The sequence below is a fragment of the Vulpes lagopus genome, chromosome 19, assembly GCF_018345385.1.
Source record: "Vulpes lagopus strain Blue_001 chromosome 19, ASM1834538v1, whole genome shotgun sequence".
Lineage (NCBI taxonomy): Eukaryota > Metazoa > Chordata > Mammalia > Carnivora > Canidae > Vulpes > Vulpes lagopus.
The window spans coordinates 37,964,375-37,979,032 of record NC_054842.1 but is presented as its reverse complement, the minus strand read 5'-3'; the positions used below and the strand labels follow the sequence as shown (position 1 = coordinate 37,979,032).

Below are 14,658 nucleotides of genomic sequence, written 5' to 3'. Positions count from 1 at the left end.
ACTCTAAAGTCTCACAGCTAGTTTATGGCAGAAATTGGATCATTTGATCTCAAATCCTGTGTTCTGAACCACCATGGTGAGTGGCTGAGGTGAACGTGTGAATAATGACCAAGGGCAGCCTATTCAAGTGAGCAAAGATAAGGGTAATTGGGGCCTGAAACCAATTGGACAAGGAAGTAATGGAGCAATTAGGGATGATCTGTCTAGAGTAGTGGGCCTCATGTCCTTTTGATGGGTCAACACAAAGTCTAAGTCTTGATGGGACACCCAGAGTGGTCAGGAGGGCATGTTCGTTGTCAGGTCCAAGTGGGGGTGAGAAGCTGGGATGGGAAGACAAAACCAGGGAGGTCTGGTGGTGTGTGGTGGATGCAGGATGTGAGAGAACACTGGACTGAGTACCTCAGAGAGACTATTGCTCCCTGGACATGGGTGAACATGTGGGGTCAGTGCAGCTAATGGCCCAAGTCTGGGACAGGCAAGAAGACCAAAGGGAAGAAAGATAAGATAGCTCTCATAGACTCTAAGAGCTAGAGTAGGAGTTAGAACAATGGTGTGTTTCAAGTATGAGGAGGGACTGGAGGTGACAGGAACAGAGCTGGACCTAACAGTGGTGGTCACTGCCCTCAGCACTGCCTTATCAGGCAGCAGCTGCCTTTCTGAGACAGAGGAGAGTCTTGTCAGTGGCTGTGTTTGAACCAAGATGAGGAGGGCTGGCAAGAAGAAGAACATCTGCTTATGGGGGGATCTGGGCCCAGGATAAAGATGATCTCGGAGGTACCTCCTCCTCCTAGGGTTTATGATCCGTGGCTTGTACTTTTCCATGATTCTCCTAGAGTCAATATCTCATTCCAAGAAGGAGACAAATGCCAGGAATTTCCAGCCCCTTGTGGGACGGAAGAGGGAGTCATCACTGGCCTCCGCAATCATGCCACTCCACAGTTTGCTTTCCCACCTGGTCATGAGACCCTTCTCCTGGGCTCAGGAGATCAATGCCTCTGATAGCTGGGGACATTGTCTCGTTGCCTTGTTCTTGGGAGCTCTGCCAGTTGCCACTCTGAGGAATGACATTTGTGTTCTAAGGTCTGACTCCCCAGGAAGGTGGAATTAGTGAGGGTGAATTTCAGGAGAGAGAAAGCCACATGCTTTTCATTGCAGAAACAACTGATCAGGGTCACTGTCAATGTCCACACAGAGCCTGACCTTGAGCTGAGTAAAGCGCTTTAAGTTCCAGGCATTTTTGGCAGAAGGCTTGTTTATTCTTTCCTTGTCTCTCTGCAGAAAATGCCTCTGGGCACCTCCCTACTCTGCTTCCCCAAAGGCCTGGTGGCCTTGCTTGCTTCACGCACACAGGTAGTTATGTCTCTAATAAGACAAAGAGAGGCTGATTATTTTTGCATCCACCTTGTGGGACTAAGATAACGTGAAGAGAAAAGGAAAGGAAAGAAGGCGAAATGTTGAGTAAGCTTGCGTGGGATGAAGAGCCTTGTACTATGTGTTCTAAGGTTGCTTCTAAGGGTGAGGATCAAATCAGAATTGGACAAAACATCTACTGGGGACACAGAGAAGTAAGTACAGTGACACCCTCTAAACTCTACCCCACCTGGAGAACCCTTTGTTACAACAAATGTGGTTATACGTTGGTAATTAAAAAATAAATAATAAAAAATAAATTAATTAAACCTTTGTGGGTTCAAGGAATTCCTTGGAAGACTGGTCTATACTTGCTGCCTCCAATTTCTCTCCTCTCATTCACTTTTTAGAAACACAATTTATTAAGATACGATTTACATACCATAAGGTTAACTCACTTAAAGTGTACATGTCAATGGATTTTAGTATATTTACAGAATTGTGGGACCTGTAATCTCATTTTAGAAGCTTTTTATCACCCCCAAAAGAAACTATGTGCCTATTAGTAGTCACTCCTCACTTGTGCACCACCCCTCCCTCCCGTCCTAGGCAAACATTAATCTTCTGTATCTCTAGATTGGCATCTTCTGGCCATTCTCTCTGTCTCTTTAGATTTGCATCTGCTGGCCATTTCATATAAATTGATCACATATTATGTGGCCTTTGTGTCTGGCTTCTTTCACATAGCATAATATTTTCAAAGTTTATCTATGTTGTGGAATGTATCTGTACTTAATTTTTTTAAGTTTATTTATTTTATTATTTAAAAATTTTTAAGAAGTTCTCTGCCCATCATGGGGCTTGAATCCACCGTTCTGAGATCAAGCGTTGCATGTTCCACCAACTGAGCCAGCAAGGCACCCCTGTACTTTATTCCTTTTTATGCCCAAGTATTATTCTATTGTGTGGATGTACCACATTTTGTTTATATCAGTTGATGAACATTTTAGTTGTCTCCATTTTTGACTGCTATGAGTCATGTTGCCATGAACATTCGAGTACAAATTTTTCTGTGGACATATATTTTCATGTCTCTTGGGTAGATACCAAGGAGTGGAACTGCTGGATTGGGTCATTAGGTGATTCTATGTTTACCATTTTGGTGTATGTGCTGCCAAAGCAAGTACTCTATGTTTAATGTTTTGAGGAGCTGTTAAACTGTTTTCCAAAGTACACCATTTTACATTCCCACCAGTGATGTGTGAGAGTTCCGATTTCTCCACATCCTCACAACACTCTTGTCTATCTTTTTGTTTCTAGCTATCCCAGTGGGTGTCATGTGCTATCTCATTTTGCTTTTGATTTGCATCTCCCTAGTAACTAATCATGTAGAGCATCTTTTCATGAACTTCCTAGTCATTTGTATGTCTTCTTTGGGTAACTGTTTGTTCAAATCCTTTGTCCATTTTTAAATTGGATTATTTTTCTTTTTATTGTTGAGTCTTTATACATTCTGGATACAAATCCCTTATCAGATATATGTCTCACAAATATTATCGCCCTGTCTGTGCATCGTCATTTCACTTTCTTTATGATATTCTTTGAAGGAGAAAGGTTTTTAATGTTGATAAAGTCCAAGTTATCAATCTTCTCTTATATTACTTGTGCTTTTGGTATCATATCTGAGAAATTACTGCCTAACCCAAGGTCATAAAGATTTATACCTAAGTTTTCTTCTAATAGATTTATAGTTTCAGTTCTTACATTTAGGCCTATGATCCACTTTAAGTTAACTGTTATGGTATAAGGTAGGGTTCCACAGTCATTCTTTTCATATGGATATCCAGAACCATTTGTTGGAAAGACTATCATAAGAACTCTGGACATCTAAAACTATTCTAAAATTAAAAACAAACAAACAAAAAACAAAACAAAACAAAAAAACACCTTCTTTTCCAAAACAGTCCATTCTTTCCCCCCATAGAATTATCTTGACTCCTTTGTTAAAAATCAATTGACTATAAATATTTGTTTATTTCTCGACTCTTAATTCTATTCCATGGATCTAGATGTTCATTCTTGTGCCAGCGCCACACTGTTTTGATTACTACAGCTTTGATCTTGTGCTTTTTCAAGATTATTTTGGCCATTCTGAATGCTTTGCAATTTCTATTTGATTTCTAGGATTATCTTTTCAATTCCTGCAGAAAATCCAGCTGGGATTTTGACAGAGATTGTGTTCTACCTGTAGACAAGTTTGGGGGGTATTCATATTTCAACAATAGTAAGTCTTGTGATCCATGAACCTGGGAAAGCCTTTTGATATATTTAGATCTATAATTTCTTTCAACAATATTTTATTGTTTTTGGTGTACAAATCTTACATTCCTTTTGTTAAATCTTATTCTATTTTATTCTGAATTGATATTACCTGTATTGGAAATAATCTTTACTCATGGACTTGTTAAGAGCTTGTACTTTGGGGGTTGAAAGACCTAAGTTTCAGTGCTGGCTCTGCATTTATTAACTGTACGACCTTAAAGTTACTTAAAGTCAACCTCCTTTTTTTAAAAAAAATCTGAAAAATAATTAATAACACCTGCTGGGTTTGTTATGCAGATTAAGTAAGATAATGCTTATGTAACCTTATGTTTTTTTAAAGATTTTATTTATTTATTCATGAGAGACACACAGAGAGAGGCAGAGACATAGGTAGGCTCCCTGCAAGGACTTGACCCCTGGACCCTGGGATCAGGCCTTGAGCCAAAAGCAGATGCTCAACCCTGCTTAAGTAACCCTACTGAGACCATGACCCACATGGGCCAGTCTCAGGGTCATATTACAATCTAAGAAATCCAGTCCAGTCACCAAAAGTAATTTCAGATTAACTCATATTTAATACTTGAATTTCTCAAGCACCATACAGAGTTCCCTGCAATCCTTCTTAACATCCTTTTTCCTATCCTCTCCAAACCCCTTATGCTCCATAGTTGTCCAAACTCCCTAGAAAGCTTTTTCTCCCACTCTAACCAATGTTCCTCTAATTCTTCTGCATTTGTCCTGTTCTTCTGATAGGCGAGGAGAAGAAACTGGACAGGCAAAGCCAGCATTCTTTTTCAGTGTGCAGGAAGAAAACAAAACCAGGGAACTCTCAAACTTCATGTACATCACCACTCATATAAAGTGCTCACTGTAATGTCTAATATATAATAAGGGCTGAATAAACACTGGGTTTTTGTTTTTTAAAGATTTTATTTATTTATTTATTTATTTATTTATTTATTTATTTATTTGAGAGAGAGAGAGAGTGAGTGAGAGAGAACATGACCAGGGAGAAATAGAGGGAGAGAGAGAAGCAGACTCCCCCCTGAGCAGGGAGCCCCAACATGGGCACGATCCCAGGAACCCGGGGTTAGGACCTGAGTTGAAGGCAGATGCTTAATCGACCCAGGTACCCCTGGGTTTTTATTTTTGTTATGGTGGTGGCTAAATTATGTCCATCTGTACTTTATGTTAATATTGTGGAGTTTAAATCATGACCTCTGAGAATCCAGCGGGGATGCTACTGCTCAGTAGCCCATCCTTATTCATTTAGATGAATTTGTTATTATTGCTTTTTCTTCCCTCTTCCTGAGTCATTCCTCAAAGAACCCCTATAAAATTGTAAAAAATTCATTTTTGAGGCTCCCTGCATAATGTTTGGAGGTCCTATCTCCTGTTTCCTCAGCCCAGCTCTAGGATGCTATCCTCCCATAAAAACCTCTAGAATGGTGTTTTTAAAACTGCAGTTCAGTACCCACTATTTATTGGGTCAGATGCAGCAGTAGTTTCAAGTGACAAAATAAAACAGAACAGAAAAATTAAAGTATGTTGCAAGACTTTTGTTTCAATTTTATAATAGTGTGTGAGCTGTGTCTCTATGTGAAATACATTTGTTACCATTTGTTACCGTGGTTCAGAGTTAAAAAAAAAAGTTTTAAAAATTATGTTGGAATAGATGTTTCGTTTTCATTAGGGTGTTTAAGCAACTCATAAGAGCATAAAGTAACACTCCTCCAAGGGGTCTGTCCATTTGGATGAGGACGGAACACCTAAGTCCCAGGGATGAAGCTCCACTGGTAATGAAAGACTTGGGGGCATTGAGATCTCTTTTCTATAATTTATAACACTTGATGGAGGATTATTTCTGTTACCTCCATGGAGTTACCCTTGTGCCATTCCCCCATGCACTACCCCTCATGCTACCTGTAGTCATCACCTCTTGCTCTCCTAATACCTGCAAATCCACACCCTGAACTTGTACAGGGTTTTCTATTCTTCGAAACTCGTTCACATACACCATCTCCTTTGGTTTGCACAACTATCCCATGAAATTGACAGGTCAGATCCAAACCCTTGCTTGACCATTCAACTCCATGTGTGACCTTAACCTCTCAGCTTATCTCCTCAGCTGCTATACAGAACCAAAAAGGTTAAGAGACTCAGCCAACATCACACAGACTGGATGTGGCAGGACCAGGAAGAGAACTGAATCTTTCCCCTCCTAGCCTGGTCGTCCCACGGGCTTTCCTCATGGAGACAAATAACTTCTTTTTAGTACTATTATTCACCTGACTGCCTGAATGTTTAAAAAGCAAAGAACACTTTGCTCTCTGCTACCATATCTAAAAATGCCGACTTTTATGGCACGGAGCACAAGACAAACAGCTCAACATGCCTTGTGGGTAAGGGTTATCACTCTCGACATCAAAGCCGATGTATTAAAGGCCAGGCCCTTCGAATCAGAGACAACAAAGTCCACAAGGAGAAGAAAACAAAGTTGCCCAAGTGCTCTGTTCTATCCTTACTGTTGCAGAGTGTCCCCTCTAGTGGCTCTAGAGGAAAACAGCTTCTGGAAACCATGGTAGATTCAAAGTTGATGAAGTCAAACAATGTCAGAGCTTCGAGGGAACTGAAAGAACACTTGGTTCAAAGCGTATCTCATTACTAATGAGAAATTGAGAACTAGAGCAGGGGGCCTCAACCAGGGGTGACTCTGCCTCCAGGCAACATGTGGGAACTTCTGTGGACATTTCTGGCTTTCATTTGACTAGGGGTGGGCGATGCTCCTGTCATCACTAGGTAAAAGCCAGGGATGCTGCCAAACATCCTACAATACACAAGACTACCCCTCACAACTGAGGAAAAGGCCTCAATGCCCCCAAGTCCTTAACTACTGATGGAACTTTATCCATGGGATGAAAGTGTTCCATCCTTGTCCAAATGGACAGACCACCTGGAGGGCTGTTACTGCTCTGTTCTTACGAGTTAAACACCTTAATTATTTGAACCCAAATGTCAATAGCACTGAGGTGGATTGGAGAAATGGTGCGTGATTTACCCAAGGACTTGTAGCTTTTCCCCTCTACCCCCTGCTCCCCACTTTATTGAGATCTAACTGACATATAACCAAGGATTTGCAGCTTATTCACAGCTTTTGGTGGCTCGGGCTACATGGTCTCTTTCTTTTCATTTCTTTTAGAATGCTTTTATTAGAATTGTGAAAAAGTCAAAAGTAATACAAGCCCATAATTAAAAGCAATATAGTAAAAGACTTAAAAGACTTTCCATCATTCTTTCTCTTAATCAATATTAACAGCCTTGGTGGTTTATTAGGTGGGACTATATTAAAATCCAAATTTAGATCATTTTTGACTTATCATTTCCTATGGTTATGTATTTATTTTTTTTAAATTCATTCATGAGAGAGAGAGAGAGAGAGGCAGAGACACAGGCAGAGGGAGAAGCAGGCTTCACGCAGGGAGCCCGACGCAGAACTCGATTCCAGGTCTCCAGGATCACACCCTGGGCCTAAGGTAGCGCTAAACTGCCAAGCCACCCGGGCTGCCCTTTTTCTAAAATATTCATCCACTTCTCCACATGCACATCAAAACAAGCAGCAATCAGCATGCAAAAGTTTCTTTTGACTTTGCTTATTATACAAAAGTTGGACTAACACACATTACAACTTGCTTTTTAAAAAATTTAATAAATTGTGACTATCTCTTCAGATTCAATAAAAATCTCCTATATGTTTACAGAAATTTGGAACAATTAGTACAGTGGGCTCCAAGGAGCTGATAGGACATTAAATGACACTGACTCATGTGGTGTGTGTCTTTAATATTTCTCTGACACTTGATATTCCACTCTTTTGTAGAGAGCTGAGCTCAGGATTAGAATCTTTGGTAGGCCATGCTATATAACTAGGAATGAATAACATCCTTTTGTTGTCTTTGTATTTATTACAGATATTTCTAGGCATAGCAAGTAATACTGATTTTCTGTCAACTGTGGTGCTATAAAACTTCATTTTATAACAAATACACATGTACTAATTGATTTTATGTGTCAACTTGACTGGATCATGGAGTACCTGGATATTTGGTTAAATGTTAATTTTTGGGTATATCTGTGAGAATATTTCTGGATGAGATTAGCATTTGAATCTTTAGATTGAGTAAAGCAGATGGCCTTCTCCAGTGTGGGTGAACATCATACAATCTGTTGAGGGCATAGATAGAACAAAAAGGCAGAGGCAGGGGACATTTGGCCTCACTCCTCAGGTGGGTCACTGGCATTCTCCTGCCTTGAGACTGAGACACCATAATCTCTCCTCATTCTCAGGACTATACCACAGGCTTTCCTGGGTCTAGTGCTTGCAGATGATAGAGCATGTGACTGCACAGCCTCCATAATCATGTAAGCCAATTCCTCATAATGAATATTCTCTTTCTGTGTATATCTTATTCATCTATATTTGTATCCTATTAATATATATATGTGTGTGTTTATATATATACACACATATGGTATAATCCTATTAATTCTATTACATATATATATTAAATATCCTATTAATTCTGTTTTCCTGTAGAACCCTAGAGTCAACTCAAATAAAAATGTTTTAATGGTATAATATTGATTGAAGTTTGGGTGAGAGTAATGTAACTCATTCTTGGTATGGCCAATCATATGTTGTTCAATCATTCCCTTCTGATGGACAGAGTTTTTCCAGGTGTTTGTTTAGTCATTAGAGAATGTTGTGATAAATATCCTTATTCTTATCCATTCATACTTTTATTTCTATGAAATAAATTGTCCAAAGTGAAATTATGGTTTCCATTTTTGTGTCTTTTAAATTTTAATGGATATTTTCAGATCATTTTCAAAAATAAGGTGAAGCCAGTCATACTCTAACCATTAATATCTGAGACTAAACATTATCTCACAGCTTTATCCTCATGGGATATTAAAACTTTTGTGGGTTTTTATATTTTACTAATCTGGTGGGTAAAAATTGGCATTTCACTTTTTTTTTTTTTTTGTAAGAGAAGTAGAGTATATGTCATATCATTTTTTTGTTTAGTTTTTATTTAAATTCCAGTAAGTTAACATACAGTCTAATATTGATTTCATGTATACAATTTAGTGATTCAACACTTACACACCACACCTGGCGCTCATCATATCACTTTTGCTTTAATTTGGATTTCCCTGAGTCTAAGAATAGTGGTTAAGAGCATAAATGAATGAATTATATGCTGTGTAAATTATATCCCAATAAAACTATTATTAAAAAGTTAATAGGGGATCCCTGGGTGGCTCAGTGGTTTCGTGCCTGCCTTTGGCCCAGGGCGCGATCCTGGGGTCCCGGGATCGAGTCCCGCATCGGGCTCCCGGCATGGAGCCTGCTTCTCCCTCTGCCTGTGTCTCTGCCTGTCTCTCTCTCTCTATGTCTATCATAAATAAATAAAAATAAATCTTTTAAAAAAAGTTAATATGTAGTAACATATTTTAAATAATTAGCAAAATGATTTTTAAAATGAATAGTAATCCATGCCCTGAACATCTTCATAACCTTTATTTCTACTCATCTTACAAAGCCTAAGTCAACCTCCTGAATTTCTCTACAAAGGAATTTGTAGGGTTTACTGCTGAAGTTAATTCTAGACTGTGGCTCATGCAGGTAAAAATAAAAATCATTTATTCTAGAAAGAAGAAACCAAATTCTCTACTGGAGAGGGAAGAAAGACCTCAGAAATAAATCAACCAATCACATTAAAAAGAAAAAGGACATGAGAAAGGTAGATAAATTATAAAACAAATTGTGGCCTTGGCCAAGCCATGTTAACTTCTCTGAGCCCAGTTGCTGCCTCTGTTAATGAGAATAATAACACTGTACACAGATTTCACATCAGGTTGCCACAGGGCTGTTGAGAAGGTCAGAGGACTGTCTGCCAATAACGGTGACTTACTGCCCCAGTTGGCCAAGTTTCTCAGTTGTAGTCCCCAGAAAACCTAGATGAGTTGGGTATCATACTACCAATTGAGTTTTTAATGTCCAGAGTAGATTTTGGAGCACAGAAAGAAATTCACACATTAACATGTATCTGAATCAATATTCAGTCCATTTAAGTTTAAGTTAGAAAACTTAAAGTCATCTATAAACATAGTTTTTATTAATAAGTATATAAGTTCAAAAGTATGAAAATAAGAATAATTATTTTCTCTCATCCTTGAACTAATGTTCCATTAGGTTAAAATTTTAAAAGATTATATTTCCCTAAAAACAACAAAAAAGAATCTATTCCTCTAACAAATAACCACTTACATAAGTTGAACTAAGTAAATACCCTTAAATATTTAAAACAAACAACGTTTACAACTTTAATGTCAAATCCTCTTGTGCATTTAAGTTACCTCATAAAACAGTTATAAATTTAACAAACAAAATCTTGCTAAATCCAAATAATCAACAAACCTAAAAGGCAAAGGGTTAAATACCCAAAATAGGGATCCCTGGGTGGCTCAGTGGTTTAGTGTCTGCCTTTGGCCCAGGGCATGATCCTGGAGTCCCGGGACTCCATCAGGCTCCCTGCATGGAGCCTGCTTCTCTCTGCCTCTCTCCCTCTGTGTCTTTCATGAATAAATAAATAAAAATCTTTTAAAAAATACCCAAAATATTTTTAAAATACCCAAAATATATAAAGAACTTATACAACACAACTCCCCCAAAACAAATAATCCAATTTAAAAATGGCAGAAGACACAAACAGACATTTCTCCAAAGACAAACAGATGGCCAAAAGACACATGAAAATATGTTCCTCATCACTTACCATCAGGGAAATGCAAATCAAACCTACAATGAGATATCAACTCACACCTGTTAGAATGGCTAACAACACAAGAAATAACAGGTGCTGGGGGGGATTAGAGAAAAAGGAACTCTCTTACACTGTTGGTGGGAATACAAACTGGTGCAGCCAGTGTGGAAAACAGTATGGAGGTTCCTCAAGAAGTCAAAGATAGAACTATGCCATGAACCAGCAATTGCACTACTGGGTATTTACTGAAGGAATACAAAAATACTAATTCAATGGGATATATGCACCCCTTTGTTTATAGCAGCATTATTTATAATAGCAAAGATATGGAAACATTCCAAGTGCCTATCAACTGATGACTGGAAAAAGATGATGTGGTAGATATATACAGTGGAATATTATTCAGCATAAAAAAGAATGAAATCTTGCTGTTTGCAACAGCATAGATGGAGCTAAAGAGTATTATGCTAAAAAAAAAAAAAGAGTATTATGCTAAGCAAAATAAGTCAGAGAAAGACAAATACCATATGATTTTACTCAAATGTGGAATCTGAGAAACAAAACAAATAAGCAAAGGGGAAAAGAGGAGAGAGAGAAAAAAAAAAAAAAGACTTAATTACAGAGAACAAACTGATGGTTACCAGAGGAAAGGGAGGTGATGGGATAAGTAAAATGGGTGTTAGGGCGTATCTCACAGGTTTGTGTTTAATTTTCCCATTCAAGTGGATGGTCATTGTTGGACACAGACTGGTATTATGCATCCTTTCCTCCTTCACAGAGTTTTTATCACTGTCCTTCAGATGAATAAAAGAACTTAGCCTCCCTTTTTCTCTAGGATGCATGGAAAATGAAGTTAGGTGATTTTAATGAATGGTCTTATCCCTATAGTATATGCCAAGGAAATAAAAGTGAGGGGATCCCTGGGTAGCTCAGTGGTTTAGCGCCTGCCTTTGGCCCAGGGCATGATCCTGGAGTCCCAGGATCGAGTCCCACATTGGGCTCCTGGCATGGAGCCTGCTTCTCCCTCCTCCTGTTTCTCTGCCTCTCTCTCTCTCTCTATGTCTATCATAAATAAATAAATAAATAAATAAATAAATAAATAAATAAATAAATAAATCTTTTTAAAAAAAGTGAGACTGGTGATATAAACATTTTAAAGGCTATAAAAGGACCAGAAGAAAATAAAATATAATATTTTTATAATCTTGTGATAGAGACTTTCCTAAATAAATCACAAAATCCAAGACGCCATCAAGAAAATCAATAATGACTTTCCCTACATAAAAACCCAAGCCTTCCATATGGCAAAAGATACCATAAACAAAGTTGAAGGACAAATAACAGACTTTGAGAAAATATTTTTAAGAGACATAATAGTTAAAGGGTAAGTAACACCACTAACTGAACAAACAACACATTAAAGGCCAAAGAATATGAACAAGTGATATATACAAAATATGACAGCACATATATGCTGTCATTTCAGCATATGAAAGATGTTCAACACCACTAGCATCAGGGAAATGGAGAATAATAAAACAAAGGTCATTTGCCTCTCTGATGGGCAAACATGGAAAAGATTGAGGCTATCCATAATTGTCAAGTATACGGGGGAAGATCAAACATGAATACTAGTGTTGCACACATATCATAATATACATGATTTTGAGAGAGCAATTTGATAGGCTCTAATTATTTTCTGCAGCAAGTATTACATCATAACTCCCAAGTAAACTTCTAAAAAGCCACTCTTGATAAGTAATGAAGACAATTTCAAATTCTTTCTCTCCCAGTTTACTCATTTTTTTTATGAGGTTTATATAGAACACACTTTTAAAGATAGTTTTTGGGTTGCTTTCAATACTAAATAAGGAAGCCTGGAAGCACTGATCATCTTTAAAAACACTACTCTAGCTCTTTAAGTGAGAGTTTATTTAAAAAATTTTCCATATTTGTCTGAACTGATATTAGCCATGTTATCTGGCTACTTCTTACTGTGATTAACCAACTGACTGGCTCTATGGTGGGAGGCTACTTTGTCCTGCTTTCCCCTCCCTGGTTTCCCTTGACCAACACTCAGTTGTATGTATGCTTTTTGCTTTACTGCTATTTGGTAAAGCTTTAATATAAAGCTGAGTCTTGGTGTAAAGTTTTATCAATCTGGGATGCCTGGGTGGCTCAGTGGTTGTGTGTCTGCCTTCGGCTCAGGTTGTGATCTCGAGGTTCTGGGATGGAGTCCTGCATCAGGCTTCCCGAAGGGAGCCTGCTTCTTCCTCTGCCTATATCTCTGCCTCTCTCTGTATGTCTTTCATGAATAAATAAATAAAAATCTTTAAAAATAAATAAAGTTTTATCAATCTTTATAGTCATCCAAACAACTCACATTTTTCCAGAGCCTGGCATATTCCCTTACCCCACTGTCTTTCCTAAACAGGGCCACAACAGGCCTGTGATGCCCTTGTTTGACTTAGGAATACATGTCCCCTCAAGTGTACTTCCACGCCAGGTTGCAAAGCTCTATGAGTGGAGCGCAGCCACTCCACAGTACTAGTTGTCCTGCTCCTCACACAGTACTAGTTGTCCTGCTCCTCACACCTGTCCTCATTCAACTGATGCACAGGAAATCTTTGCAAATTGCCATTTCCTCGTTTCAAACAGTCACTGAATACAGTGGCACCTACTACAGTTAATGCTGCAGATATGTGGCTCAGGTTTCTTTCCTTGGCTTCTCCTAAGCTGCCCTTTGAGATTTCATCAGGTGTCCAAATCTTTGTTAATGCTTTTAGCCACCCCACCCCCACCAACATCACACACACCCTATAGGCTCAGTGTTTGCCCAGGGAACAGAGAGTGACAGAGAAGTTAATTGGTGTCTTATCCTTTTTACTGCTGTGGTCTTATCAGCAAAAAAGAAGAATGATAAGGTGATTTTTCTTCTTGGCCTTCAGTTTAAGTTCTGAGCTTCCTTTCCTCAGAGGAAAAGAAACAGCCCTTTGTGCTTCACAGCCTAAAACAGAGAGGCCCTAGGATAAAGCCTTCTCATGCAGATCTTTGTTTGGAAGCCAGACTTATGAATTATGCAGGATCAAAGGAGGGAAGTGTGGCTCAGCTCCACTCAGGGTGGCTCCCCAGGAGGGGGAAGTGTGTGCAAGCATGTGTGTATTTGTGTTTGTGCGTGTGTGTGCATGTGTAAGGGTAGTGTTTCCAGGGTCCCACCACCCCTGTTGGAACTCAGGTGTGAGGCTACTTGAAAGCCTATGAAGGTTGGATACAATGCATTCCTGCTTTGAGAGCCTGGGTTCGGGCCTCCATGGATAACCTATAGCCACTGGAGAGAGATGCAGCACGAAGAAGCCTTTCTATGGTCTTCCCAGTGTCCTCCTGGACTTGCACATGGGATAGCAGAAGGGGCAGTAGAAACCAAGGCACCCATCATGGTCTACAAATCAGGATATCCCTACTTCCCTGGGCCTATGAAAGCCTGGGGGACAGAAACAGAGACCCAGTGAAAATATTGGACTCTTCCCCAACTCTAAAGAGTGAGGAACTCGCAGCCAAGTTTAATTTGATTTTAGAGAAATATAGAAATGTGGCATTCCTTGCAGTTGAGTATTATGCAGTAATTCTTACTATTGCCAACATTTTCTTCTATAATGTAATTTATAGAAATCCCCCCCTGGAAAGAAAAGGGTTCCTGCATTTTGAGCAGAGTTTCCTTAACTCTTTCCTATTGCAAATTCTCTCTTGTTTAAACAACACATATAGTTTAGTTCATAACATGAATTTATTAATTTAGTGGAAACATAAGTTCTTAGGATCTTCCTAAGTGCTCTACTCCTCATTTTAAAAAAGACAGAAACAGAATCTTCAGGAAGAGTCATGAAAATGAGGCCTGGAATTGGGACCTACCAACCTAGATGTGGATCTTGGTTACTCTAAAATTCTGGTGCCCAAGAGGAATCAATTGGGGAACAATTGGGTGAATAGCAAGTAGATAAAAGGATTTAGTTCCTTTAACTCAAGAGTTTTCAAGTAACACTCACTGTGCAAAAAGGCAATGTGTGTTTGGCACTGGAAATACAGAGGAATAAATGATATGGGTTCTTTCAAGAGGAAGGCTCCACTAGCTCACTGGAGAGATAAGACAATGGGCCATGAA

At 38.8% G+C, this 14,658-nt stretch overlaps 1 protein-coding gene across 2 annotated transcripts in view; it reads right to left on the bottom strand.

Moving 5' to 3' along the window:
* ZBTB38 (zinc finger and BTB domain containing 38) overlaps positions 1 to 14,658 on the bottom strand; it is a 130,407-nt gene that overhangs the window by 80,165 nt on the left and 35,584 nt on the right. The window lies entirely within an intron of this gene.